Genomic DNA, 27,322 nt, shown 5'->3' with positions numbered 1-27,322 from the left:
GTTTCAGGATAATCTTATTTGCAAGGGGCCCTGCCAAGGTCCTGTACCTGATTTTGTATTTGTAGTTTCACATTCTTTTTCTAAAACAGATTCCCAAGATTATATAGGATCCCACAAAACCTCTAAAACCTGTTTTTTCTCTAATATATGTTAGCATATTTAATAACATGATGCTGATTTAGATTTTGCTTCTTTTTTTCTAATTAAAGAAATTATAATAATTAGAGATTAGAAGAGAAATTATAATTAGGCTCTTTTCGTAGCAAGGAATATAGACCAACCCAAGCAATCTCAAGGAAAATGGTGTTTACTTTAAGGCTATGCAGTGTGATCTTCAGAACTGTCCAGGATTTAATACAGCAACTCTATCTCTTTCTATAGCGGATTTATGATCTCTCACTCATGGTCTGTTTCTTATCTTACTCTCTTTACACCTAGGCTTCTTCGTAATCTCATCTTATATACGGTCCTCAAAGATTCAATTCATAGTTAATGAAACCAGTTTTTCTCTGTTTACCAATTGCACCTTTCTGATTGAGAAATATGGTTGGCTCAGCTCATATGTTCAAGTAAGGTCGTCAGTCATAGATTACCAGCTAGCCTGAAGTAGATCATTCTTCAGTCAGATGCCTGCTGTTAGTCCAGTTAAGCCATCAGGAAGGAAGCAGAAAACAGTCATCTGATAAACTTGAAAAAAATAAAATAAAAAAACAATGAACTATGGCTAGTGAGGTGGCAGAATCTGTGAAAAGGGCAAATTTTTATTTTTTCAGGCTTTCTCTAGTTGTGGTGAGCCGGGGCTATTCTCTGTTGCGGTGCACAGGCTTCTCATTGCGGTGGCTTCTCGCTGTAGACTATGGGCTCTAGGCGCGCGGGCTTCAGTAGGTGTGGCACGCGGGCTCAGTAGTTGTGACTTGTGGGCTCTAGAGCGCAGGCTCAGTAGTTGTGGCGCATGGGCTTAGGTGCTCCACCTCATATGGGATCTTCCCGGACCAGGGATCAAACCGGTGTCCCCTGCATTGTCAGGCGGATTCTTATGCACTGCGCCACCAGGGAAGTCCCAGGGCAAATTTCTTAAATGAGGTGGGTTAGCAGGCAAGCCTAGTTATTCTGCTCATTTAAACAGAATATGGAGGGTTTCTTGGGACCTCCCTAGTGGCGCAGTGATTAAGAATCCACCTGCCAATGCAGGGGACACGGGTTCGAGCCCTGGTCTGGGAAGATCCCACATGCCGCGGAGCGGCTGGGCCCGTGAGCCGCAATTGCTGAGCCTGCGCGTCTGGAGCCTGTGCTCCGCAACAAGAGAGGCCGCGATAGTGAGAGGCCCGCGCACCGCGATGAAGAGTGGCCCCCACTTGCCACAACTAGAGAAAGCCCTCACACAGAAACGAAAACCCAGCACAGCCATAAATAAATAAAAAATTAAAAAAAAAAAAAAAAAGAGTGCTGACTGTGGCTTATAGATTCAGATAATTGCTTGCTCGCAGGGTGTACTACCATCCTTTCCTGTCATCTGGCCTTTTACTAGATTACTCCAGGCCCACTGGGCATGTTTCATCATTAGACCTAAATAATGCTGAAACAGGATTACTTGTGTCAGGAGACAGTTCCTTTTTTCATGAAAATTTACAATAAAATATATGGGTGAAGAGGCTTCACTTAACTCCACCCAAGAGCAGTGAAATAAACATGTGAGGGACGTCTAAATAATTTCAGCATGTCTATACTCCTGTTGGAAGAGGACAGTCATTTAGAGCCCCAGGTGCTCATATCACCCATACTTTCAGACCCTGCAGCAGTAGTGTGAATAAGTTAAGAAATTCCAGCACAGCCAACTGCAGCAAAGCAGCTGCAGTAGGGTGGTGTGTGTGTTTAGTTATGAATGGGAGAAAAAGGAATTTTCATAGCATTCTTTAAATAGGAGTTCTAGTTCTGTCTGAAGGTAGATGGACAGTTGTAGGATTATAGATAAGACAGACCAAGTTCATGGATAGTTTTGGAAAATGAAAAGCTGATGTTTTAATAAAATCCAAAATTGGAGTATTAACAAAGAGGAAATGATTTGTGGGATGAAAGAAGAATTCTAAGAATGCTTTTTCTTTCGTCCATTACCCCCCCTTTCCTGTGAATTCAGTGTGGGCATAGTTGTCTTCTTAAGAACATTAGAAGATGTTCTAGATGCCACCTTTTGAAATAATTTCCTTTTTTCTTATGGCATTTAAATAAGAACATGTTTTGGATATGCTTGAGAACGCAGGAAAGATTTGATTATATGGAAATTTATATCCAGGTGTAAATCCAGTATGTTTACCTCTTGATTTTTGAAGCTGGTGGTGAGAGGGAGCACAGCATGTGGTGAATATTGCTGCGCACGGGCTTTCTCTAGTAACAGCGAGCAGGGGATACTCTTCGTTGTGGTACACGGGCTTCTCATTGTGGTGGCTTCTCTTGTGGCAGAGCACGGGCTCTAGGCACGCAGGCTTCAGTAGTTGTGGCCCGCGGGCTCAGTAGTTGTGGCTTGCGGGCTCTAGAGCACAGGCTCAGTAGTTGTGGCACACGGGATTACTTGCTCCGCAGTATGTGGGATCTTCCCAAACCAGGGCTCGAACCCGTGTCCCCTGCATTGGCAGGTGGATTCTTCACCACTGCCCCACCGGGGAAGTCTCGAAAGGATTCCTTGGTCTGATGTGAGGCCAGTTTCTCCACTCCTCACCTTCCCCCACCATTTCTAGAGTTGTCTCGAATCCATCATAAATATGACTCCAGTGAAGCATGCAAATCTCTCTTCTTCAGAGTATTGTTCACGGTGTCAATATGTGTTCCATCCCTGAGATGCTTTTGTGTAAATAAGAAGTGCTACTTTATCAAAATCAATATATGCAAGGGTGTAAACTAGATATCAAACCTTCAGATTTTCTTCATGACATATTACCAGTGCTAACTCTAGTTTGTTATTTATGGAGCAAAAGCATGTAGGAGTATGTGTGAGTGGCAGTAGACAAGGGTGGGGGAATCTTTCTAACGTCAAATGTGGAAGATGGAGTTTAATTTTAAAAGGAGGCAGGGAAGACTCCTAGGCAGTATTTCAGGTGCCAGATTCCTGGTTGCCGCAGTGACCCTTGGCGCACTAACGCCCCGCACCTTTCTCAGGATTCCTCCCATCAGTCACTCTTCTTGGAATCTGGATCCTGCTCACGTTCCACTAGGACCCAAACTCAATCCTGAAGGCCACACCTTCCCGCGACCCCTAAGGCTTGAGCAAGGCCTGTAACCACCTCCTTCCCCAGCAAAAGGCAAAAATGCCAGCGGGTGGCGGTGCGCCCCAGTCCAACTGGCGTAAGGACACTGCCTCCGTTCCAGCCAGGCCTGACCCCCTCCCCACTCTCGCAATGAATCAGGGGGCCACTGCGGGACCCTCTCCGGCCACTCGCCACCCCCAGTTCCACGAGGCGGACTACAAGCCCCATGATGCCGCGGGGCCGAGTTAAAACAAGCACTGCCCAGGGCACCCACGTACCCCTCCTCCCTCCCCCGCATCCCTGCATCCCTAGCCGACCGCTCGGGCTGAGGGCCGGGCTACGCAGCTGCGGGCGCGCGTCCCGGCGGCGGCGGCGGCGTCCCTGGGGCCCTCGCCCCGTGCGCCCCCGCGCCTGCTGCGGGCGCCTGCCTCCTCGGCCGAGCAGCGTCTTTGTACGCGGGGGTGTGGGCGCCGCCGAGTGCCCGCGCCCTCTCCGGGCGGGTGGGGGCCTCTCCGCGCCGCCCGCCGCCTCGCGAGGATGCCCGCGGCCCGCGCTGCCCGCACCGTTCCGGGCGCGCCGCCCCGGCCCGCCCGCCGGCGCCGCTAGCACATGCCCGAGCCGCAGCCCTGCGAGCAGGCAGCGCTGGCCCCCCCGCCCCGCGGCTCCGGGCCTTGGCTCTGGCGCGGTCCCTCCACCCGGGCCGGGCGCCGCGGCCCCGGCATGAGGAGCGGGCGATGATCCCCGCCAACGCCTCCGCCAGGAAGGGGCCCGAGCGCAAGTGACCGCTGCACTACCTCGTGTGGCACAACCGCCACCGCGAGCTGGAGAAAGAGGTCCGCGCCGGCCAGGTAAGAGCGCCGTCGGGGCGCCGCGAGGACCCCATGGCCGGGCACGCCCGCCCGGCTTGGGGAGGGGGCGCGGCGCGGGCTGTCCCGCCCCCCTGGCCAGTTTGCAGCGCTTCTTTGCTCGCAGCCGCCGCTTTTGTGCTGTTGACCAGGAGAGGGTGATGGGAGCGGTAGATTAATTTTTATATCAAAGTTGCTAAGTTGTTGGCCACTATTTATTCACACTTTTTTTCTGCCACTTTCTCTTTATTCTCTCCTTCTGTGACTTCCACTGTGCATACATTTGATAGCTTGATGGTTTCCCACAGGTATCTGAGGCTCTGTTCATTTTCTTCATTCATTTTTCTTTCTGTTTCTTGCCTAGTTAATCTCAATTGACCTGTTTTCTGATTCTTTCTTCTGCCGGTTCTGTTATGAAGAAGGAGCGGAGAGTAATGTTGGAGCGGAGAGTAATGTTGGAGTGGGCACTACTTTAGCTAGAGTACATATGGAAGGCCTCTGAGGAGATGACACTTGAGTTGAGACTTGGTCATGGTTAAAGAACTGTTTCCTAAAGATGGTGGGCTGTTCTCAGACTGAGTTGTATAGACTTTGCTTGGAGAGCCCAATGAAAGTTTCAGAACTTTATTGTTCTCCACAGAAAACGCTACAGCTGAGACTTTAAAATGTTTTCTTCTCCAGGTTCGTAAGAGCTATGTGTACAAGATAGAAGTTTCTAGTTTGCTTGTGAATTTATCTGTTCTAATTATTTTACCAGCTATTTTACAACATGTATCTCTGCCATAAAGAAAGTTATCATCTTCCATTTTCCCTTTCTTATCTTTATTTTAATAAATATGTGAAGCCATAAGACACAAAGAATATGCTGAGCTTGTAAATTTGGAAGCAGGTAATGATTCCTCCTTTTCATAAATCATGGATAATCTATTCAGTATATCACTTTTTTCACACACCTTAAAAAATATGTACAAATGACCACACTGCCAGATGCACACACAGCTGAATTGCAGTTCTGCCTGTAAAGCTTCTGACTTACAGCAGGGTTCCCTTTCGTAAGTGTAGTCTTTAAACTGATTCCTTGTTTGGTACTTATAACACAAACCCTGTTATCACAACCTTAGCAGAAATTAAAGTACAAGAAAATATTTTCCCGTGAATGTGTCTTCCCAGGAGTACATTTTGTGTTTATTTTAGACATGTTTCTTCAAGTTCCTATTTTATAAAAGCTCTGATGAATAACAGTGCTGCATATGCTTCCTGGCTGATGGATATTGTCAAGATAAAATATCTGAATTTACCACATTTATCTGTGGGCATTTGTATTCTTGATTTCAAGGGCCATTTTAGAGTTGGCTAGATATATTATGATTAGTGACAGTATTCAAATGCATCATATTCACCATGAAGTAGTGAAATGAAGACTAGGTATGTTACACCAAGATTTACAATTAATCTGTACACATGAAATATGGAGAAAGGGAATGGTACAATTTAACCTTTCATGACCTTTACTTCTCAGAGATGTCCAGAACCAAAGTAGTAAAGCTACCTAGACTGTATTTACTGGAGTCTAGTTTTTTCAACATTCCTGTAGGGAGAAGTTGCTTTTTTCCACCTTGCAGAAGCATTCCTTCTCTGCTCCTTCTCTTTGGGACGGTTCCATTTTGTCCCAGCTCCATTTCCAGGCAAGTTCTACATGTTTCCTCTACTTCTCACTCTTGCTTTTATCCCTCATCTGTAGAGAATCAGTTGCCCATTTGCCAGCATCTTCTCTCATTATAACTCTACTTTTTCCTTCCCCTACCACGAAGAAAGGACATTTGACTCAGGATTGTGATATACCTTAATCTGGAATTTTAACGTCTCTCTATGCAAAGCATTATATTTCAATAGTGAGCTATAACTAGGGTTTAAATCAACCTGGCAAACAGTCTGTCATTTAATACACAGAATCATAGGATGAAAAGGCATAGAGATAGTTCCCCTCAGAAGGAGCATAATAGGTCTTTGATCCTGCAACTTTGAAACTGACTCCAAGTTATATCTTTACTTATTTTCTAATAAATGTTTTTTTTTAATTTAAATTTATTTATTTTATTTTTATTTAATTTTGGCTGTGTTGGGTCTTTGTTGCTGTGCGCGGGCTTTCTCTAGTTGTGGCCAGCGGGGGCTACTCTTTGTCGCGGTGCCCAGGCTTCACTGCGGTGGCTTCTCTTGTTGCGGAGCACGGGCCCTAGGCGTGCGGGCTTCAGTAGTTGTGGCACGCGGACTCTAGAGCACAAGCTCAGTGGTTGTGGTGCACGGGCTTAGTTGCTCTGCGGCATGTGGAATTTTCCCGGTCCAGGGCTCGAGCCCATGTCCCTTGCATTGGCAGGCAGATTCTTAACCACTGCGCCAGGGCTCGAACCCATGTCCCTTGCATTGGCAGGCAGATTCTTTTTTTTTTTTTTTTTTTTAATTTGAAGCTTAGCCCCATATAGACTAGTTGGAGACTTTTTTTTAAAATTATTTATTTATTTATTTATGGCTGTGTTGGGTCTTCATTTCTGTGCGAGGGCTTTCTCTAGTTGTGGCAAGCGGGGGCCACTCTTCATCGCGGTGCGCGGGCCTCTCACTATCGCGGCCTCTCTTGTGTGGAGCACAGGCTCCAGACGCGCAGGCTCAGTAGTTGTGGCTCACGGGCCTAGTTGCTCCGCGGCATGTGGGATCTTCCCAGACCAGGGCACGAACCCGTGTCCCCTGCATTGGCAGGCAGATTCTCAACCACTGCGCCACCAGGGAAGCCCAGGCAGATTCTTAACCACTGCGCCACCAGGGAAGCCCTCTAATAAATGTTTTAGATTACTTACCAATGAGTACAGTGGTCCCTGTTTATCCTTCCCCTTTATGTAGCACTTAGTACATGTCCAATATGAAATATGTATACTGGACAATTATATCCTATAGTAAATGAGTGAAGTGACACCATGAAATGTAAGGAGATTTGTTTAAGATCACCATGGTAGAATCAGCAGAGAATTCAGGGCCAGTGACTTCCAGCCCAGTGGGTTTCCCATCAATGTCTGACAGATGTTTCAGCCTGATGTCTTTTCCACATGGGTTCCTGGAAACTAGAGCTTCTGGAAGTTAGGAAAATCTGGAACATGACTGACCCCATTTAACCTGGTTTCTGTGCTATTTAAGTAAACCTAGAAAACTGCTGTAAGAGTAATGTACCTCTACATATGCCTCTGACAGCAGCCTAGCTCAAAAGGGGAGTTGTGGGGACGTGTGTGTGTGTGCGTGTGTGTGTGTGTGTGTGTGTGTGTGTGTATGTGTATGAGACAGTGGGTAAATGAGGGGTGAGTGGTAGTAGTGGGAGCAGTGGTGGGTAGCTTGCAACAGTAGATCGTCGCATTTCCTGAAACCACAGCTCTTTCCTGAAGCCCATTAGTCTGGTTGAGGCTTCAGGCGGCTGGAGGAAAGCATTATTTAGTGAGTGCTGTAGAAGTTGATTCTTGTGGAACCCATGAGAGTTAGATCTTGCTGATGTGAAAATTTTCATAGGATTTTGAATTTTCAGAGACATTTTGTACTTTGCTTGTGAGCTTGATATAAATAGTCTTGTTCTCTGTCTCCCAGATGAAATCCATAGGTAAAAAGAACTTCACCTGTTCCCTATGGAAGATACAAAATATATTTGAGTGACTGAATGGATAAATCTTTGTAAATGACCATTACTCAAATTTACATGGCCATTTTCATGAAAAAGGGGGAAATTTTGCTATTTTAAACTAAATTGAAGAGCAGAGGAAGGTAATACTATGTCCATTGAAAGACTATAATAGAAATAAAATGTACATACTCTAATCCGTCAAGCAGAAATAAGAAAAAACCCTTTGTTGCTTCCTCTCACTGGTGAGATTAGAAAATTCTGACTCCTCTTTGGTCAGGTGAACTGTATTCCTGGTTATTAAGTGAATGCGTTCACCAAACAATCACTTCACAGGACACCTTGGTGCCAGCCACTCAGGTGAAAGTCGGGAATACAAAAATGACGAAGGTCATTTGAGTCCCAAGTTTCTTACAGTCCAGTGGAAAGACAACTGCGTGAATAATTAACCAGAGTATAATTAACAAATTTTATGCTAGTGATAGAAACCAGAAGAGCGATTGTGTTGATATTATCTTGGGATGTTAAGGAGGGTTTCACTGAGAAGATAAGTTGACATGCAAGGATGTATAAACATTTTTTTCCAGGCATAGAAGGGGAAAAGGCATTGTAGAAGGAGGAAAGCAAAGGCCAGGCAATGGGTGGGTGTGGGAAAGTGCCATGCGTGATCTCTTGGGAAAATGAAAGGAGACAAGGTAAGTGCAGGTCAGATTGAGAAGGGCGTTCATGGCATGGCATGCCCATGTGGACATGGGAGCCAACCCAACTCTCAGCCAAGAAATCACTGACTGGATAAGGGCTCTTTGGAATGACATCTCTGATAGGAGCTCACAGAATTGACTGGGTGGTGGGTGGTATGAGAAGATTGGAGAGAAGGGTGCCATCTAACTCTGTAAGTCCTTTCTTCATACAGATTCAAAAGAATGTTGCTAAAAATACAGCCAGGTTTTAGAAAAGCTGATTTCATCTCTGATTGGTGGCCAAGGCCACAGTAAATACAAATAAAAAGAAGTTGCAGGCAATGAGAAAGAGAAGGGTAGTTCCAGGAATTGTGTGAGGAAAGAATAAAAAGCTCTCTAAAAGGAGACATTCAGAAAGTGATTTGTCTGACGTTGTAGGGATGTTGGAAGCAGTTAAAATATTATCTTTAGCCCAGTAGAGAGGAATGAGAGAGCACAGAGAAGGCATATCCATATTATGTACTTATTTATTTATTCCACATGATTTAATGTAAATGAAAAAATATCTAGATAAGAAACTTAAAAAAAATAGACATACCCCCTGCCCCCACACACTCACACTCCTCAACTACCAGCATCCCGCACCAGAATGGTACATTGGTTAAACTGATGAACCTACATTGAAGCATTATTAGCACCCAAAGTCCATATTACAGTTTAGTCTTGGTGTTGTATCTTCTGTGGGTTTGGACAAATGTGTGATGTCATGTTTTCACCATTATAGTGTCTTACAGAATAGTTTCACTGCCCTAAAAATCCTCTGCACTTTGTAAAACTTTTTAATAATGAATTACGTTTTTAAAGAAACATGTGATATACATATGTTACATGTATATAAAAGATTGGAATTAAATTCAGCAGCATCTTTTAAGAGTGCTGACTGTGGGGCTTCCCTGGTGGCGCAGTGGTTGAGAATCCGCCTGCCAATGCAGGGCACACGGGTTCGAGCCCTGGTCTGGGAAGATCCCACATGCCGCGGAGCGGCTGGGCCCGTGAGCCGCAATTGCTGAGCCTGCGCGTCTGGAGCCTGTGCTCCGCAACAAGAGAGGCCACGATAGTGAGAGGCCCGCGCACCGCGATGAAGAGTGGCCCCCACTTGCCACAACTAGAGAAAGCCCTCACACAGAAACGAAGACCCAGCACAGCCATAAATAAATAAAAAATTAAAAAAAAGAAAAAAAAAGAGTGCTGACTGTGGCTTATAGATTCAGATAATTGCTTGCTCGCAGGGTGTACTACCATCCTTTCCTGTCATCTGGCCTTTTACTAGATTACTCCAGGCCCACTGGGCATGTTTCATCATTAGACCTAAATAATGCTGAAACAGGATTACTTGTGTCAGGAGACAGTTCCTTTTTTCATGAAAATTTACAATAAAATATATGGGTGAAGAGGCTTCACTTAACTCCACCCAAGAGCAGTGAAATAAACATGTGAGGGACGTCTAAATAATTTCAGCATGTCTATACTCCTGTTGGAAGAGGACAGTCATTTAGAGCCCCAGGTGCTCATATCACCCATACTTTCAGACCCTGCAGCAGTAGTGTGAATAAGTTAAGAAATTCCAGCACAGCCAACTGCAGCAAAGCAGCTGCAGTAGGGTGGTGTGTGTGTTTAGTTATGAATGGGAGAAAAAGGAATTTTCATAGCATTCTTTAAATAGGAGTTCTAGTTCTGTCTGAAGGTAGATGGACAGTTGTAGGATTATAGATAAGACAGACCAAGTTCATGGATAGTTTTGGAAAATGAAAAGCTGATGTTTTAATAAAATCCAAAATTGGAGTATTAACAAAGAGGAAATGATTTGTGGGATGAAAGAAGAATTCTAAGAATGCTTTTTCTTTCGTCCATTACCCCCCCCCTTTCCTGTGAATTCAACGTGGGCATAGTTGTCTTCTTAAGAACATTAGAATGCCACCTTTTGAAATAATTTCCATTTTTTTTATGGCATTTAAATAAGAACATGTTTTGGATATGCTTGAGAACGCAGGAAAGATTTGATTATATGGAAATTTATATCCAGGTGTAAATCCAGTATGTTTACCTCTTGATTTTTGAAGCTGGTGGTGAGAGGGAGCACAGCATGTGGTGAATATGTGGATAGAGACATGAAAGGATTTCTTTTTTTTTTTTTTAATTATTTATTTATTTTTGACTGCGTTGGGTCTTCGTTGCTGCGCACGGGCTTTCTCTAGTAACAGCGAGCAGGGGATACTCTTCGTTGTGGTACACGGGCTTCTCATTGTGGTGGCTTCTCTTGTGGCGGAGCACGGGCTCTAGGCACGCAGGCTTCAGTAGTTGTGGCCCGTGGGCTCAGTAGTTGTGGCTTGCGGGCTCTAGAGCACAGGCTCAGTAGTTGTGGCACACGGGCTTACTTGCTCCGCAGTATGTGGGATCTTCCCAAACCAGGGCTCGAACCCGTGTCCCCTGCATCGGCAGGTGGATTCTTCACCACTGCCCCACCGGGGAAGTCTCGAAAGGATTCCTTGGTCTGATGTGAGGCCAGTTTCTCCACTCCTCACCTTCCCCCACCATTTCTAGAGTTGTCTCGAATCCATCATAAATATGACTCCAGTGAAGCATGCAAATCTCTCTTCTTCAGAGTATTGTTCACGGTGTCAATATGTGTTCCATCCCTGAGATGCTTTTGTGTAAATAAGAAGTGCTACTTTATCAAAATCAATATATGCAAGGGTGTAAACTAGATATCAAACCTTCAGATTTTCTTCATGACATATTACCAGTGCTAACTCTAGTTTGTTATTTATGGAGCAAAAGCATGTAGGAGTATGTGTGAGTGGCAGTAGACAAGGGTGGGGGAATCTTCCTGCTCACATCAAAGATGTTAGGATATCAGGGACTGTTATCAAAATTCCTTTTTTCAGAGGCTTCTTGAAGACTTCTGGGAAAAGCCAGCTAACTAAGTGGCCTACTGATTAACAGCAGTGAAGAGATCGTTGAATTGGACACTTGTGCTGCGTGTATCTTTCTGAATATACGATATACTTAACAAAATTTACATTAAGAAAGAGTGGGAAGAGTATTTAGGGATTAACAGGTACCCAGGCCACTGGCATTAGGGCATTTAAACAGTAAAGAGAGACAGATAGTTACTGCTGGTTTCTGATGAAAATATCACCTCTAGGTAGGAAATTCACCTGGAGATAGCTGACAAGTGGCCCTAAAGCTTGGAATACTGTTTGATTGTTATGGGGGAGAAATGTTTTTGAGAATGTCAGTTAAAAAACATTCTCCAGTGTAGCTGTGGGGGAATGTGTCCCACGTTCCATCAGGGAGGGGACCATAAAAATTGAACTAGCAATCTGTACTTTAGTTGTCAAACAAATACTTGTACACTTGCAGATAGCTGCTTGTGTGATGGAAAGAGAAATTCATCAAAGGTGAGATACGAGAATTTGTTAAAAAATGGGCCAGCAGTGGTACAAGCAAGGCTGCTGGAAGAAAGAATGGAAGTAACAGTAGCAGTAACAGAATTGGTTGGAGACTATAATCCAAGGAGAAAATGACCCCTGACCCCTCCAGGACTCAGTGAGACAGAGACGTGTTAGGGATTTGAAATCTCAGAGCTTACTATTCAAACACAACTAGGATTCTTACCTATTCACTTGATTGTCCCTATAACTGCCTCCTTCTTACCCTAGCCCTCCTCTTATAAGTGACCTGGGGAAACAGGGGTATATTCTAATTGCCATTTTAATTGTCATCATATCTTGATTGTTTCCTAAACTGGAATGATTTCAGGAAAAAAAGCTTTATATTTTAAATTAAAATAGCTACAGTGTACAGGGTGGATGTTATTTAAAATATGTATGTGTGTAAGTATAAATATATAAGTATATTTAATCCTATCTTGTGGCAGTACTCAATTCACACATTGTTAATAAGCAACTGATTTATTTAGGGCATTGTGCTAAGTGTCGAGTAGGGTACCAAGAAGTTAAGACCCAGTCTCAGCTCTCAAATTTAGTGATAAACTATTAATCTGTTTCCAGGTTTTCAGTTCTAGGACTGAGTGGTGGTTTGTGTGATGAATTATTCAAGATAGGCTAACTGCTGTAAAAACAAAACAACTCCCAAACTGAGCAGTTTACGTGTCATACTTTTTTGCAGGTCATTGGGGGTGAAGGGTCTAGTCCACGCAGTAGTTTAGAGCCCTAGATTCCTTCTTTTCTATGCCTCTATATCATGTAAGGTCTTGGAGTCCTCCCTTGGATTCTCTGCATTGGGGCTTCAGTTAGGGGCCAGGCCTGGAAGATTTTTTTAGGCACTAGGTCTGGAAGTGGTGAATGTCACTTTTTCTACATTCTAATGGCCACATAACCCACTGACTAAAAGGTGGTCTGAGAATTGCAGTCCTTCTGTGTTCACAGAGGGAAACAAAGTGGAGTCTCAATGACGTATAGCATAGTCTGTGCCATTGGAAGGAATCTCTCAGACTGACCTTTTCTAATTTCTGGGAGTTTAAATTGGATTTGCTCATCAGTCATTAAATTTCCCACCTTTTAGTAGGAAATGGAAGCATAGAAGACAATGAACGCTTATCAATTGCCTACTATATTCATATATGATCTCAATTGGCCCTCAAACAATCTACTTCAATGGGTATGATTCTAGATAACATATGTAGTTGCTGAGGCTGGGAGAGGTTAGGCAGCTTGCTTGAGGACACTTAAGAGGTTGATGGAATGAGTATAGGTCCATATGTCTGTTTCCAAGGCATTTGCTCTTTCATTATCTCTGAGGTAGGAAGTTTGGCTCAGGATGAACAAATATTTGTTGGATGAATGAAAAGATAAAAGAATTAAGTTATGCAAAAAGATAAAAGTAAGCAGCTCAGAAAAAAATTCAAGAAACATTTATGGGGTTTAATAATGAAAAAAAAAAAGACAGGAAAAAGTAAAATATGTGTGCTTAGAATGATAAGAAATAGGTGCTCAGCACTTAGCTGTAGTCCCACTCTGAACCTAGGGAACAGTTATTAGTTCTTTTGTTTTTGAACCATTCATTCATTCAACAACCATTTACTGAAAACCAACCATGTATACATAAGATACAGGGATACAGAAGACATAGTTCTTTCCCTCATGAAGCAAGCTTACACACACGGGATATGAATAACCATTCGCTTTTTTTTTAAATTAATTAATTAATTTATTTTTGGCTGTGTTGGGTCTTCCTTGCTGTGTGCGGGCTTTCTCTGGCTGCAGCGAGTGGGGGCTACTCTTCACTGCGGTGCGCAGGCTTCTCGTTGCAATGACTTCTCTTGTTGTGGAGCACGGGCTCTAGGCGCGCAGGCTTCAGTAGTTGTGGCACGTGGGCTCAACAGTTGTGGCTCGCGGGCTCCAGAGCACAGGCTCAGTAGTTGTGGCTCACGGGCTTAGTTGCTCCGCAGCATGTGGGATCTTCCCGGAAGACAATAACAATAAGACAAATAAGACAAATAAGACAAACAATAAGACAAAACAATAAGAAAATTGTTTCTTATTACTGAAGGCTTCCAACCACCAGTCTGCTTTTCTAGAAATTGTTGGATGGCTTTTCCCAGACACAGAGGGGAGCTCAACATTTAACTGTAGTATCCAAAAGCTTCTTTGGAGCAGTGTGGTTAAATAGGTTCTTAAAGGTTGAGGTTACATCTTTTCAGCTCTGCAAAATCAGCCTCCATCATGCTTATGTGCATCCTTCTTAAGTAAATGTGGTGATTTTGCACTTCCTAAATTGATCTGTCATAGAAAGATCCCGACATCTGGGGTTATGAAGAGGAAATGTCAGGTGACGGGCAAGACTTTTTCACTAATTCTGCAGCTGGTGAGTCCCTGAGTGAAAACCCTGCAAGTAAAATACAGCATTATAAAAGAATCATGATTATTTCTTTAAAAATAAGATTCTAATTATAATTTTAACACATATTGAGGTGCTAAAGTAATCTATAATGCAATTATTTTTAAGTCAGATTAAGTTAAATATATTCAAAAGCTAATATAGATAACCTCTCTCGATATATACCATATCTTTCTGAAGTTCTCTGATGTCAGTTTGGAAAAGCACCTTTCTCCTGTTGAAGTGTTAATCAGATGTACTTAATTTTTCTGTCACTTGAAAAAATTATTAAATCACATCAAATTTCTTGAATTTTTCCTTCCAGATTACTCACTTTGGTCTTTTTATATGGTTAAATTAAATTTGCTTTTTCAATTATTCAACAATATATCATCCAGTATTTTCTATATATCAGGCCTTGTACTAGGTGATTAGGAATAATCTATGAACCAGCTGGAAAAAGTCCCCGTCCTTGACCGTGGCTCTAGCAGAGGGAGATAGACAATAAACACTAACTGTAACAAATTATGTGGTTTATGTTTTTAGGGTAGGCCTCCTTGAGAAGGTGACTTTAGAGCAAAGACTTGAAGATGAGGGAGCAACCCTGTGTACACCTTGAGGAAGAGGCTTCCAGACAGCAGGAGCGCTCTTTGCAAAGGCCCTGAGGCAGGAGCATGCTTGGCATATTTGAGGAACAGTGAGGAGGTGAGTGCCTGGAGCAGAGAGGCAGGGGAGATGAGCTCAGAGTGGTAAAGTGGGCCAGATGGCGGGGGCGGTGTAGGCCACTGTAAAGATCTAGGCTTTTATTCTGAAGGAAATACGGAACAGGTTTTTGACCATAGTGGGAACATGATCTTTCCCTCTGTTTTCCTCTGTTCTAATGCTCCTTTGCTGTTGGACATTTTTGTAATATTTATAATGGTGTTATTAGTAGTCTAATCATGAATAAATTCAAATTTTTATCTGGTATCTGTTGCCTACAGAATGCAAAATCAGATACTGCTACAGCTTAGTTATGTAAACAGACAATTTTCTTTGTAGATTCCAAGGGGTCAGGAGATTTCTCCATTCTGTTGGCTGACTGCCTGTGACCCAGTCAGTCCAAATATCAGCCTGGTTGTACATTTACAGAATGCAGATTTTAGTAACCAATCTTGCAGTGAAGTAATATTTACATATTTTATATTTTATAACTTACCTGATTCTACTTCTTCTAGATGGATCTCTGAACATTTACATTTTCATAAGCTTCTCCAGATGAAAGCTTTCTCCATGTATGCAATGACTCCCTTACATGTTTGAAAATACGAGGAAGCTTGTATTTTATAGTTTACACCCACTGCCCTGCTGTGATTGAAGGGTGGTACCCTTCACATGCTATGACAGAGGATTCTGTATTTTGCATTTAGGTTCGGAGGGTGTTTGTAGGCCTCGCCGCAGGCCCGTGGTCTGGAGAGGGTGTTGTCCAGGTTGCCCAGTTCCCCTCAGGGTCATGGCCAGGTAGTGATGTGTGTGAACTCATGGAGTGACGTGCTTCTGACTTCAAGCACTGGGTCCATCTGAGGAGAAAAGTTGTGGTTATTGAAGAGTCTTCACACAGATTTGCCAGCTTCATACTGTTTCACATAGAAACCTTGAGAGTGGAATAAGATGTATCTGAGTTTGATCATCATTGCATATAAAAAGTTTAAGCAATCTATAAAATTCCTAGAAGATAATGTAGGAGAATAAGTTTATGATCCCTTTTTTTTTTTTTTGGTCCCAAATATGTTTTTATTTTCAACACTCAGGGCTTTCTCCTTTGTGTCAGCTTTCTTAGGAAACAACCAACCATTACTTTTCAGAGTCAGTAATTTAAATTGCATACTCTTCTCAAACCAATTTCTGTCAACATTAAATTGCTTCCTTCAGCCCAAGAAAAAGAATGCTTTAGTACACAAATATTTTAGGACTCAAAATAATTTTTTTGAAATGTGAAATATCATTAGCAAATGAAAGGCAGGATAACCATAATCATTAGCACTACTTTAATTAGCTGTTATTTGTATTTGCTGTATTGTACTATATTGAAGAATTAAAGCTATTTCATGGTCATTCTTCATTTTCATTCAAAGCTTGAATATTGAAAGAATCATTAAAATGCCTTCTTAATTTCTTTGCCAATTTATAGACATCATGACTCATATTTAAAAGTTCATTGCTTTGTTTATGAAATTTAGATTTGTTTACGTATCTGAGACTTCCAAACCAGTGAAGTACCATGCTCAGCTGGAACTTAGCACTCCTCATTTTCCGTTTAGTAAGTTTATGATCTTGATGTAGGGAAAGGTTTCTTAAACAACACACACACACATTTTGGAGAATTTAATGAACACCCTGGACGTTCTTCACGAGCTTCCTAAATTTTGTTTACAATATGAGGGAGTTTATGGACGTTAAAAACTATTGTGACAGGGTAAGAGAGTGTCATGGACATATATACACTACCAAATGTAAAATAGATAGCTAGTGGGAAGCAGCCACTTAGAACAGGGAGATCAGCTCGGTGCTTTGTGACCACATAGAGGGGTGGGATGGGGAGGGTGGGAGGGAGGGAGATGCAAGAGGGAAGAGATATGGGAACATATTGTATGTGTATAACTGATTCACTTTGTTATAAGGCAGAAGCTAACACACCATTGTAAGGCAATTATACTTCAATAAAGATGTTTAAAAAAAAAAAAACTATTGAAGTAGGTGTCTCAGAATGAGGGCACTAAACAGGAGCCTCTAATGATAAGATCTTAAAACTAAAATATATCAGTCAGGATAGCTTAAAGTGTGTCTCAGTAACAAGCAAAGCCAAAAATTTCAATGGTCTAAGACTACAAGGGTTATTTTTTACTCACACTACATTTTCATTGTGAGTCAGCTGGAGGTCTCTAATGCAAGTCACCCTCCCTCTGGGATCAAAGTTGAAATAGCAGCTAGAATGTGGAAGGTTGCTAGTTGCTCTTTGGGGTCGCAGCAATAATTCAGCCTTCTTCCTGGAAGTGACATACATCATGTCTGCCCACAACTCTTTGGTTAGAAGTAGTTATTTGGCCCTACCCAAGCAGAATGGGGCTGAGAAGTGCAATTGTACCACATACCTGTAAGGGGGAACCGGAGCATTTCAGGAACAACACTGCTGACTGCTATATGGGACCACTCCTACCTCAGCTAGGAAGTGATTATGTACTTTCTGATATCCTCCTTCTCCTTCCTACATACAGTGCCTTTAACATCCTTCTCCACCTTCTAACACAGTATCTTTCTTCCTATGAAGGGAATATCTAAACTAATTTTTTTTAATTATCGTAACTATGAATTGACATAAAAGGCACGGATGAATTTCACATCAAATTCTTATTCAGTTGTATGTGATGGTGGGCAATTAGGACATTAAGTATACAGTAACTGGTCAGATGAGAAGTCTCTTTGATAGCAGGAAGGAAAGGTATCAAGTTTAGTTATAGACTGGACCAGTTGGTGGCTAGTATGCTCTGGTTCAGTTCCTGTTTACAGCTAGTATACATTCTGATTTGGTGAATACATCCATTCTGATGTATTTTTCATGCCATGTCTGTTTTAAATACTTTGAATATCATCTCTGGTTAGTAGAAATAAATGCGTTAAATTAATGAATTCAGGAGAAGAGACAGGTCAGCAGGATCTTATGAAGATATAGATAAAATATATGTCAGAGGAATTATGAAATATTTTACCTTCTTATGTCTATAAAATTGAGATGAGTCAAGAGCATAGTTGGAATTTGATCAGTTAGAATAGAGGATCCAACTGAGGCTGAACTTACGTACTACTGGTTGCCCTGGCAACAGGGCCCCCTTCCCATGCTAGCAATATCATAGAGTGAGTGAAGTAAGAATTGGAGATAGAGAAATATGTGTTCAAGTCAACTCCTACTTCTGGGAAAGTTAGGGGAGGAGTTTGCTAAAGGCAAAGGATGAGGTCATGAAAGGGAAAGGATTTCAATTAAAAAAAAAAAAAATTTAAATATCCCTGAGCTTGAAAGCTTCTGGGTATAGCACTGCACATAGCAATGTTTCTTTCCTGACTCTGGCTGAAGGCAGGGTAGATAGTAAATCATGTGGTTGCATATCTACATTATCTCTTCCATCATAGCCCAGAAAAAGCACTGGACTGGGAAATTGTGACCTGTGTAAATTGGCTTGGACTGGAGCCATCTGCTGTGTGGATTGCTCTGCCTGCTCAGGAAGTTCTCATTTGCCTAGAAGGGTCAAGAGGGAGTCAAGACAGGCTTGCCCATCGTATACCCAGAGAAAACCATAATTCAAAAAGACACATGCACCCCAATGTTCATTGCAGCACTATTTACAATAGCCAGGTCATGGAAGCAACCTAAATGCCCATTGACAGACGAATGGATAAAGAAGATGTGGTACATATATACAACGGAATATTACTCAGCCATAAAAAGGAATGAAATTGGGTCATTTGTAGAGACATGGATGGATCTAGAGACTGCCATACAGAGTGAAGTAAGTCAGAAAGAGAAAAACACATATCGTATATTAACGCATATATGTGGAACCTAGAAAAACGGTACAGATGAACCAGTTTGCAGGGCAGAAATAGAGACACAGATGTAGAGGACAAATGTATGGACACCAGGGGGGGAAAGTGACAGGGGTGGTGGTGGTGGTGTGATGAATTGGGAGATTGGGATTGACATATATACACTAACATGTATAAAATGGATAACTAATAAGAACCTGCTGTATAAAAAAATAAATTAAATAAAATTCAAAAAAAAATATTAAAAAAAAAAAAGACAGGCTTGCCCATATTTTCTGTAAATTTAGTTTACTTTGTTTTTAATGTTGCCGTTGGGTGCATTTTATTCTTGCTAAATACTTTTCACATTTTGAAAAAAGAATTTTTGTGTTAAAGAGGCAGATTTGGGGGCAACATATTCTAGTTTCCTTTGGTGGATTGCCTATAGTCCCTGTAAAAACCTAAGAAAAAGGGTGAGAGAAACCTCAGCTGGCTCATCATACAGGTCAGAGGCACAGGAACAATCCTTGAATCTTCCATGGGATTCAACCTTCTCACCAAGACTAAGGGCTCCATCAAGGCTCCAAGATAGTGAGATGATTTTGATTCCTTAGCCTTGTCTTCTGTGCACATACAATTTTCCAGGCACTTAGCAGGACTAAAGTTATGATTTTCATGGGCATTTGGCACTGTTGATTTAATTTATCCCCTTCCTCCATAAAAAGTATTGAAAATTATGTTTTATGTTGGTATAAAGATAAATATTATATTTTAAAATATTTTTTTGACCTCTGAGTTTATTTTCCTTCTGCTTCTAAAATAAATTAAAACATTTTCGTGAGCTTCTAAACCTATTGTGGACCCTAGGCATGGGGTTACTACTGGGTCTAATGGGTAAGTTGGTCCTGAACCCCTAGGGATGGCTGTGGTTATGGAAGGAGTTTGAGGATTCAGGAATTCTGGTCCAACCAACTGTAATCTGATATCACTAACAATTTAAGCTTGAGAAGAGTCTAAAGCAAGGATCAAGCCTCCATAACTTGTTAAAAAATTATCTGAGTCTTATAACAACTGTGTAGGGAAGTAAGTGTTTTTGTTGGTGGTGTTCATCTTTTATCCCACGGTTGCTTTTTATGCAGTGAAAGGCAGAAAAGGCAATGAATTTGCCTTTTGCCGAAGTATAACCACAAGGATTAAATAGGAAGACTTGGGAAGCAATGCATGAGCCAAAGACTTTTCTTACCTCCACCACTGCAGCATGGAGTATTTTAATTGACTGACTGATTGAATCACTTATAATGTGCTCTCTGTGTGGTGCTAGGGTCATGGTGAGCAAAACAGACATGCTCCTTGATCTTGGGGTATGTAGTCCTGGGTTGGGGGGCAGGTGGGGAGAACAGGAGAGAGATGAGTGACCAAGCAATTATAATATAGAATGTTATACTCTATCGAAGGAGAAAGTGACAGTTCTGAGGAAGCTTATGGGAAGAGCACTTAACACAGATTTGCAAGGCACAGGGGCAAATAAGTTTTTACAGATGAAGTGAAATCACAATTGAAGACTATACGGTAAGTAGGAGTTAGCAAATGATGAAAATAAGAAGGAAGAGGAGGAGAAAGAAGAGGAGAAGGAGGAAGAGGAGGAGGAGTGGGGAAGGAGAAGAAGGAGGGGAGGATGGGAAGATCCCAAGAGGCCAGAAGAGAACTGAAAGGGTGGGTGGGAGGCAAGGAGGGGCACAGGGGAGAAACAGGGTGCATTAGAGGAACCTCAAGGAGTTTGGTATGGATGGAGCATAGAGCACTTGGAGGAAAAAGAGGAGAAGCTAGAGAGTAGGGCAGAAGCCATGGAGGCAGGGTCTTGAAAGTCATGATGAAAGTTCAAACTTTAATATAAAAGCAGAGAGCCATGAAGAGTTTTAAGCAGTGGAGTGACGTGTTTGTGTTTGCATTTAAGAAAGATCATCCTGATTACAGGATAGATTGGAAAGAGAAGAGTATGTGTGAGGGGAGAGGGAGAGATAAGAATCCATTGCCATTAATCCAGGCAAAGAAGATGGTGATGACTTGAGCTATACTAGTGGCAGTGGCTATGCAGAAAAACAGATGTGTCTGAAAGAGACCTATCTAGGAGCTCTCATTGACAAGACTTGTGATAGACTGTGGAAGCTGAGAGAGAGGCTAATTATACCCTGGTTTGGGGTTAATACAATTATTCATGGTACCATTCAACCAAAGGGAGGGAGTAGGAAGAGAATTGAAATAAAAATCACAGGGAAGATCTTCTTTGCAGATTAATAATGAATTCAGCCTGTTCTCATCTGGGTATGATAATCCTGTAAAACCGATGCCCAATTTGACCTCTGTTATGACCACATTCATGGTAGCACCACGTTGTACAAACAGTTACTTTCTTCTTGTCTCCCTCCTCTTCCTTTTACCCTATCACCATACAATTTTTTGCCCCAACTCCCATCCCTTTCTAGAAGAAACCACCCCAGAATGCCAATCTCATGGTAGGACTGTTTCAGCAGGAGACTCAGGCAAGACCAGCAGCCTCTGGCTGCACCTTGCTTTGGCTACTGGGTAAAAGGCCTAGACGAGAATGTGCTGTAGTTTATTTGGGCATCACTTGATTTTTGAATTGGCTAAGGAACACCGTTGCCTTAGCAATTTGCAGAGAAAAGCAGATTGTTACTAAATTTTCATCATTCAACCCTTGAAGCTGCCAAACTTGCCTCAGTCTGGACTAGAGGTGATTCCATCTCAGGTTAAATTTGGGGAGAAGAATCCTGGAGTGGTGAGTAGGTGGGTGGAAGTTTAAGGTGCAAGTCCTATCAGATGTTTTCTCTGAAGATGGTGTTCTTTGAAAAAGATTTTTGTTTCTTTTTGGTTTTTTGTTTCTTCTTCTCCCCCTCCTTCCCCCTTTCTCAACTCCTTCTCCTCTTCCTCTTCCTCTTCCTCTTCCTCCTCCTCCTCCTTGTTCTTCAACCCCCACCTCCTCTAATTGTTAAGTCTTGCAGTCCACAGAGGTTAGCCTGGCAAGTGTGATTAAGGCAGTCAGAAAAATGAAACAACAGAGTGTTCAGTGTGCCAGGTACTGGGCATGAGCTTTAAAGGAAGAATACCTTCCCAGTCCACTGGTGAATAGTGAAGATGTTTTACTGTCTATTCTCCTTTTTTTGGCGGGGGAGGTGGTATTAGAAAAGGTTGGGTGGGAAAGTTGGGTTGGACTGGGAAAAGGAAAGAAGAACTGCAAAAGTGTTTTTCTGTAGAACAGCTGAGGTCTTTGTACTATATCTTTTGTTTGGTTTAGTTTTCATGGGCCCATCCTTTAAATACATAAAAGCTAGGTGTCAGAAGGATTGAAAAGTCATTTGGAATAATGATAGGAGCTGTACATGACTTCATGGGAAGAATATTGCTCAGGGGAGACAAGTGGGAAACTTACATAGATGTGGGAGGTTGACACATTGTTCACTTTCCAGAGGAGGCTTGGTGGGGGACAGCAGGCCAAATGCTGGTAAAATGTTCTGAAGGGCAAACATTACATGGCCTGAGCATTTGGAATTTTTTGTTGGCTTCTTTCTGTTGCCTCATTTTCCAACTCCTTCTTGGGCTTAGGAAAGCTCTCTTCATTTTCTTGTAGGTTGTTAATTCCTTAATATGTAAGCCTTTGTCTCATTGACTAAATCCAAGCCAAAGGTGAGCAAATGAGAAATTTATGGTCTCACAGTTCTGTGAAAATTGGAGTTATGCTACTCAAAGCCAAAGAACTAGCAGAAGTTGGGAGAGAGGCCTGGAACAGATCCTTCTCTAGCACCTTTGGAAGGAGTGTGGTCCTGCTGACGCCTTGATCTCAAACTTCTAGCCTCCAGAACTGCGGGACAATAAATATATGGTTTTTTAAGCCATTCATTTTGTGGTACTTTGTTATGGCAGCCCTAGGAAACTAATACACACCATCTAAAACCTTTAACAAAGTAAGTGCCAGAATCTATGCTTCAAGTGCCTTCTCTCTCTGTCTCTTTTGCAAACTCTTTTTTTCTATAGCATGAAGATAGCTAGCTCACAGATGGAGTCTGTTTGCAGTATTGTTACGAGTGGTTATGTTTCAATGTCCTTTCTGTATAGGTGGTTGAGGTGAGCTTTGCTGATTTATGTGAATCTAAGTGTTTCAAAATAGACCTCAACATGAGTTCTGGATGAATATGTCCTTTATTTTTGATAGTTCTTAATATTTGAAAAAAATACTTTTACATTTTTAGATGGATTTCAAGGACAATTAAATATTTCCTACATGTAAATAACTGTTAGAATGAGTGAAATTGGACAACCTCAGGTTAGTCATTTATCTCTCTGAGTCATGCTTATATTTTAAACGATGGTGGTAACGTTTCCTGCTTATATCAAAGGGTTGCTTTTAAAAAACAAACTAAAGAGTGTGAAAGGCCTTTATGAACTGTAAAATACCATATAGTCTTGTTGACATTCACCAACTATATGATTTTTGCTTTATTTATAATTTTCACTATGCATTTTTTAAAATGAATTTGAGCTATCTTACAATGAAATACACAAACTCTAAGATGATTAAAATAGAAAATAAAACCATCTAGGGGAAAGGGAACACAAATGTACCCCAAATTCTAAGCTAGAATAGTGTGGTGAAGACTGCCTTTGCAGACAGCTAGACTACAATTCCCAGCCTTCTTTGCAGTTAGAGTGGCCATGTGATTTGGTTCTAGCCAGTGAGTCCTACTGAATGGAAGTGATCTGTGCCAGTTCCAGACCTGACTCATAAAGCCTCCTATAGGGTGCTTCTCATGCCATAACCCATTCACAAAGGATGAAATGGTGATGTGGAGACCAGAGTGAGCTTGGAAGCCATGCATTGAATATGGCAGAGGTTTGTTAGCCTAGAATGACTGTTAGGAGCAGATCCTATCTTTCCTCCACAAGGTAATCAAAGCACCTGCCCTCGGCTGCCATCTGAGCATGTGATGAACCTCTGCTGTCCGTACATTTTGAGTCTGCTTGTTACAGAAGTTTAGTCTCTTCTAATACATACAGTTACTGTATTTGAGTATTAAATTTAGCATTCAAAATTTCTAAATCACTGATTTCTACAACTGGAAGACACTTTAGAGACCTAGCCCAGTCCACTCATTTTTCCAGTTACCATCTCTCTCTGTTTCAAATCCTCCAGTGTCTCCAGATTGCCTTCATAATTAAATTCAAATCCTTAACATGGTTCACAACACATGTTCTCATTTCTCCCTACTTCTGCATCTTGTTTCTTGCCACTGTTTTCTTGCAGATCCTTCTCCAATTAAACAGAAAAACTTGCCTTTCCTCTTTCTCATTTCTATGCTTCTTGCTCTCCTTGGACTGCTCTTTGTCTTTTTCTTGACTATTATGAGATTATCTCAACTGTCACATCCTCTTGAAACCTTTTCCTAACTCCCCATCTCCTGACTGGTTAGATGCCCCTCTTATATTTTCCCACAGCACTCCATGTGAACAATTCTCATAACACGTGCTTTGCTCCATTATAATCATCGGTTTGATTTAGGGACTTGTTGACTAGATTAGAGTTCATTGATGGCAGAAGACCTTCTCTGAGACATTTTGTCTCCCAAATTTCTAGCATAGTACCTGGAATGTTTTCAAATAAGTGAACAACTTATTTCAGCAAATATTTATCAAGTGCTTCCCATGTGCCAGGCACTTTGTTAAGTGCTGGGGATCCAAGGACAACCAAAAATTGACAAGGCTCAGTTGTAATTGGAGAATACAGTCTAGTGAGGGAGACAGATATGAATCAAATAATCACACGAACAAAAATACAACCTTGATAAGTGCTGAGCATATACATATTTTAGCTACTAGTTCCTTTCCAGTCTGACTTCCCAGCACTTGAGCAGAAGAAATTTATGATTTGGCACTCAAAATTATTGCAGTTTCAGAACATGCGAAATTATTGAATCCCATAAATAATAATCATAACTCTTACGTTTGAGCCCTTATTGTGGGTGAGGCACTGTGCTAAACACTTTGAAAGGATTAGCACATTAAGATCTCGTTGAATCCTCATGAAAATCCTATCAGTTATAGACTACTATTGTAGAGAAATGAATTTATATTTAGGGTCTGCAGACCAAATGCAGAATTAGAACCATCCATGTAAAAGTGTAGTCAGGCATAGATTGGGGAATTGGTTTTCAGGTATGTCTGAGACCCAAGTTCTGATTGAACACCCAGGGTTATCTGGGAATTGACCTACAACTCACCTTTCTTCACAGAGGGAATTAAAAAGTGGGATGCTTCTTAGATCTGGTGAAACTTCACTCTAAATCAGTAGTATCATTGGTGTCTGTGTATTCCCGTGATCACCTGGGGAGGCCTGGAAAAGTATCAGTACCTCCACCTGAGGATTTACTGCATACTTCCTTCTTCCCTCCCTCCCCACCTCTCTCTCTCTCTTCCTTCCTTCCTTCTTCCCTCCCTCCTTCTCTCTCTCTCTCTCTCTTTCTTTCCCTTTTCCACCATTTCCTGCTTCCACACAATTATCCCCATTTTTCAGATGGGAAAGTTGGGACTTAGAGGGATTGTGTTATAGGGATAATAAGTGATAAATCTAGAGATGTAATGTTATTTGCCTAAATTCAGTTAGGAAAAATAAAGAAAGCTCTGTTTTCATACATATGAGAATAGATGACTTATAGAGATAAGAAAAAACTATAGGTTTATAATTTCAGCTATCTGAAAAAAGGAAGCACTCAAGTTTTTCAGGTGATACACTTTTGGCCTTTAATTATAGAAGGAATTGTTTGAAATTTTATTATTCATTCATTCATTCACTCACTCATTCACATATGAGAGTGAAAATGTTCCATAGAACATTGTCCTTACTCTGGAGGAAAAAGAAACAGATATACAAACAAATATAGGAAGGAGGTGGCATTTGATCTGGTCCCTTTAGTTTAGGTAAAAATCCATGGAACTGAGAGAGAGAGAGAGAGAGTATAAACTACTTAGAAGTACAGAGTGTAAACAAGCTTGGAGGTATTACTGGGCATGTAGGGAAAGAGCAAAGAGCTGAGTATGCTTGTTATAGAGGGTGCTGGGAGAGTGGTGTGGATGAGAGTGGCTGGGGGACCGGATCGTGGAAGTCTTTATAGGCTACAGCTAGAAGTTCAGATATTATCTTATATAAAATATAAAATGTGAGGTTAGTGAAGACATTTGGGACAGGGAGAAGACATAATCAGGTTGGTGTTTTCAAATGGTAGCGGCGGAGATAGAAAAGAGGGATTGCTTTGAGAAGGATCTCTTCAAGATAAATTTAAGGGATAGAATCTATGTGTCCTGATGGCAAAAGTAATTTAGGTGAGACGAAGGGCTAGAGCTGTGCTTTCCAATAGGGCAGCCACACATGGCTATTTAAATTAATCAACATTAAATACAGTAAAAATTCATTTCCTCAGTCATACTAGCCACATTTCAAGTGCTCTGTAGCTACAAGTAGTTAGTATTACCATATTGGACAGCATAGACACAGAGTATTTCCATCATCACAGAACATTCTGGATAGCACGAGACTAGAGAATTACTCTGTTTTAAATTTGAACAGTGAATGACAGTGGTACTTATCAAAATAGGGAATATAAGAGAAAGAGAAAGTTTGAAAGAAAAAGAAAAGGACTTGGACACAGTGAGTTTGAGGTGCTATCGGGCAGTCAGCTGAAGATGTCAAACATGCTACTGGAAATTAGATCTGTGCTCAAGATGGAGGCAAGGGTTAGAGAGAGATATTTCAGAGTCTTCACTTTATAAGTACTAGCTGAAGACATGGAAATGAGTATGAGAAGAGGACCAGGAATACCCCATAGTTCTCCTCCATTTAAAGGGGAGTAGAGGAATAGTGGTACAGTATGAAAAGTAATCCAAGGAGGAGCAATCTGAAAAGCCAGAGGAGAATTCTGAGAGAGTGATAATCCTAAAGTCAATAATGACAAATCAGGCAAAGATGTCCAAGCCTTATAGCATCCAAATAAGATTGGTTACAAAAACACTCCTTTGGCTTTAGAGGTCAGGAAGTGTTAGTAGTTTTGCCTGGAGAGGTTTCAGTGAGTGGTGCTAGAAGAAGCTTAATTGCGGCAGAACCAGGATGAAATTGGTGTATGTGGGTAAGCGGGAGGGTATAAGAGAGGTTTCCCTCCTTTTTTTTTTTAAATTAAACCTTTCTTACAACACTTCTTAATTTTATTTATTTTTGCTGTGTTGGGTCTTCGTTTCTGTGCGAGGGCTTTCTCTAGTTGCGGCAAGCGGGGGCCTCTCTTCATCGCGGTGCGCGGGCCTCTCACTATCGTGGCCTCTCTTGTTGCGGAGCACAGGCTCCAGACGCGCAGGCTCAGTAATTGTGGCTCACGGGCCCAGTTGCTCCGT

General features: G+C 41.8%; 1 protein-coding gene across 17 annotated transcripts in view; it reads left to right on the top strand.

Annotated features, from left to right (window-relative positions):
* LOC309606460 (uncharacterized protein) overlaps positions 1-27,322 on the top strand; it is a 112,163-nt gene that overhangs the window by 8,319 nt on the left and 76,522 nt on the right. For 4 of the 17 annotated variants that reach the window (XR_014231840.1, XR_014231841.1, XR_014231842.1 and 1 more), the window contains exon 1: positions 3,419-4,087. The exons of 1 other annotated variant lie outside the window; for it this stretch is intronic. The gene's annotated coding sequence lies outside the window, so the exon portion shown is untranslated. Of the gene's footprint in view, positions 1-3,386; positions 4,088-14,863; positions 15,023-27,322 lie in introns of those variants that run through there. 12 more of the 17 variants (XR_014231851.1, XM_082343598.1, XR_014231837.1 and 9 more) reach the window with 9 other exon arrangements.

The sequence above is a fragment of the Balaenoptera borealis genome (genome assembly GCF_965194805.1).
Source record: "Balaenoptera borealis genome assembly, chromosome: 11".
NCBI lineage: Eukaryota > Metazoa > Chordata > Mammalia > Artiodactyla > Balaenopteridae > Balaenoptera > Balaenoptera borealis.
The sequence above is the reverse complement of the archived record's forward strand: the minus strand, read 5'-3'. Positions and strand labels throughout refer to the sequence as shown.